The sequence below is a fragment of the Dipodomys spectabilis genome, unplaced genomic scaffold (assembly GCF_019054845.1).
Source record: "Dipodomys spectabilis isolate Male_0828 unplaced genomic scaffold, ASM1905484v1 ptg000534l, whole genome shotgun sequence".
NCBI classification, from domain to species: Eukaryota; Metazoa; Chordata; class Mammalia; order Rodentia; family Heteromyidae; genus Dipodomys; species Dipodomys spectabilis.
In genome coordinates this window covers 201069-204441 of record NW_024871211.1, presented here as the reverse complement: position 1 = coordinate 204441, position 3373 = coordinate 201069, and positions in this window count along the sequence as shown.

Genomic DNA, 3373 nt, shown 5'->3' with positions numbered 1-3373 from the left:
AGAGGGCAGGTGCTGGAGGCTCACCCCTGTAATCTACTCAGGAGGATAAGATCTGAAGATCCCAATTGCAAGCAGGAAAGTCAATATGAGACACTTTTCTCCAAGTAAACACCCCAAAAGACAGAAGTTGAGCTGTGGATCAAGTAGTAGAGTGCTTTCCTGGAGCACAAAACCTCAGGGATAGGATAACATCCAGGCCCTGAACTCAAACCCCAGGACTGGCACACACACACACACACACACACACACACACACACACACACACACACACACACACACACACAAACCAATATAGAGCATTTGCCAGTCAGCCTACACAAATTCCATTTCTAGCAACTCAATATTAAAAAATAAATAAAGATGGAGAAGGGAAGGAAAGACTTGCTCCAGGAAGTGATAAACCCAGTGCCAAAATTCCACAGTAGTTCGCATATGTGGGTACAAGACAGAGAGCCTCTGGAAGAAAGTATAGCATGGGCAAAGGTCCTGAGGTGTGCTGTAGTGCAGGTGGTGTGAATGGTGTGAAGGTTTTATGCCTTCAGAAAAGTCTGGCAGGATATTCAAGGCTGGGTCAGCGTGGACTTGAGTCACAGGGCAGAGGGTGGGGTCCCAGAATAGCGCCCAGGGGGAAGATTAGCTTTTCTTTTCACCAGGGACCCAAAGCCATTTCCTGTGGCTTGAAACCTGTTTTCACAACTCCTGACCCTCAGGCCTCCTTTGCATGGAGGAGTCAGGGCAAACGCAGAGAAAAACTCTTGCTTTAGAAAAGCTTCTAGCCCAATGCCTCCAGTGGCTCAACCCCTGTAAATCCTAGCTACTCAGGAGACTCAGATATAGATCGAGGGTCAAGCCAGCTCAGGAGAGGAAAGTTAATGAGACTTTTCTTGCCAATTAACTACCAAAATCCAGAAATGGAGCTGTGGCTCAAGTAGTAAAGTGGTAACCTTGAAGGAAAAAGTTTAGAGACCAGAGCCCAGACCCTGAGTTCAAGCCCCAATACTAGCACAGGAAAATTAAAGAAAAGATTTCAGGAGCTCCTAGTCCACTGTGGTGTAAGGCCAGATCATCGAGGCACAGGTGGCTCAGCCTGTCTCCTAGCTCCTCAGGAGGCTGAGATGTGACGATTACTATTCAAAACCAGCCAAGGCAGGAAAGTCTGGGAGACTCAGATCTCCAAGGAACCTACAGAAAACCGGAAGTTGCTCTGTGGCTCAAGTGGTAAGGTGAAGAGCTGGGGGACAGAGCCCAGGCCCAGAGTTCAAGCCCCATGACCAACACCTGGCCTGCTTAGACCTTACTCTGTAGCTCTAGGCAGAGTTCTTTGCAGTGGGCCCCTGAGGGTCCCCTAATGTCTAGGTGTCCTACAAGTCTTGATAGAAGCCTGTTTGGAGGCCATTGCCTACAGAGCAGGCCACAGTATCAGAAAAGTATCAAGCTGTGGGGCATGAAGTTCATCAGAATGGCATCTGTCATGGGTGCAATGTGGATCAGAACAGTAAGTCACTGTCTCAGACCACAGTTCTGGGCCAGGAGGGGCAGGAGCTGTAAGATGTCATACCAGATAATGCCCAGTCACATGAGTATCACAAGAGTGCAAATTTTCCAGTCAGACCTTGGGCAGGTGTTGAGTTGGGCTCATGAAAATTTTGTAGGCTCAGGAATCCACAGCCAACTGGCTGCTGCTTGTAGCAGTCACTATCCCAGGAGTTCGAGGGCTCGGTGCCCTGCTTTCCTCACCAGTGCTTGGGGGAGGGGGGCAGATGAAGGTCTGCAATCATGGGCCGACAACCAAGGAGTAACCCTAGTGTCCTTCCCTTGATCCTGTAGCCCCATGTTGAGATCGAGGGGCAGGTTCCATGGAACTTAATGACATGGCCCATACCCCTCAGCCCAAGAAGGACTTAGGGAGAAACCACTTGATCTGGCTTGAGAGTTTACTGTGACTATGACTCAGGACTGCCCCCCAGTTGTAGCTCAGCTCATCCAAGTCTAAACTAATGCCCCAGAACATTGAGGTACTATACCAATCTCTCATCCCCCAGTTCCCTGGGCCTGGAATCTAAAGTATATGCCTCTGTATTCTGCGAATCCAGAATTGTCTAGAAGGACCTGAGAGGCCCAGCTGTTGCCAGAAGATAGATTTGCCTACGATAAGGTATGTTGACATTTCCTAGACATCGAACAATACATCCAAGCCACCTTGGACTCACCTCTCATGTAGCCCCAGGTTATCCTTGTTTGGGAAGCCTTTAGTCAGCTATCAATGTCCAGTTGGCCAGAGCCACTTGCAACCACCCTTCCCCCACACCACTACCAGCATGCTGGGAGTGGGAAATGCAGCCAGGGGCCCAGCTGAGAAAAAACAGGACAGAGCATGAGTCACCCTGGCCCCCAGAGGCAGGAAAGAACATATGCCAGCCTACCCTGAGGACCCAGAATCCCCTGGATGAGGACAAAGATATGGACAGCCAGACTTGGGTCCCAAGGAAAAGCTGGAATATGCAGGTCCCTGGCAATTTGGGACTCATTGTAGACCATGATAGGGGACTAAAGACAAGGTTGCTATTGAGGAAGGGCACCATCCAAGGTCAGGAAGAGGCAGACAAGCAACCAGGAAGTGGGCAGAGAATGATGACGGAAAAAGACACACACACAGAAACACACACACACACACACACACACACACACACACACACACACACACACACACACACACACACACACACACGGGTAGCCCAAGGTCTCAGCAGTCCCTGAGCAACTGAACATCCCAAACTCCAAGAATATGACACTACCATCCTCAGACCAAATGTTGACAAAACTCAGAGCCTCTCACACATCTGGAATTGCTCATAAAACAGCATGGCATTTCCTACTGTACACAGCACTATGAAGAAAAGTCAGCCACAGCATTTTGGTTGTCAGTCATGGGGTTTGAACTTTGGGCCTGCCTGCTATCCCTCAGCTCTTCAGCTGAAGGTGTGCGCTCTACCACTAGAGCCACAGCACCACTTCCAGTTTTCTGGTGCTTCCCTTGAGTTAACGTCTCACAGACTTTCCTACCCAAGCTGGCTTTGAACAGTGATTTTCAGATCTCAGCCTCCTGAGTAGCTAGGATGACAGTGGTGAGACACAGGCATTGCCCAGTTTCAGCCACCTTCTTACAACCAGGGGAAATCCAAATTGTCAGGCCATAAAGCACATGCAACCCTTCGCGTTCAGACTTTGACACCAGTATCCAAAGCCATTCTTCCTTGGTTGGAGAGAATATAATCGACAGTACCCTCCAACCCTACTCTCATTCGCCCACTCCCTGCCTAAGATAGGCAACAACCTCTGGAGTTCTTGGTAAGACAACTCCCAGCCTGATGTA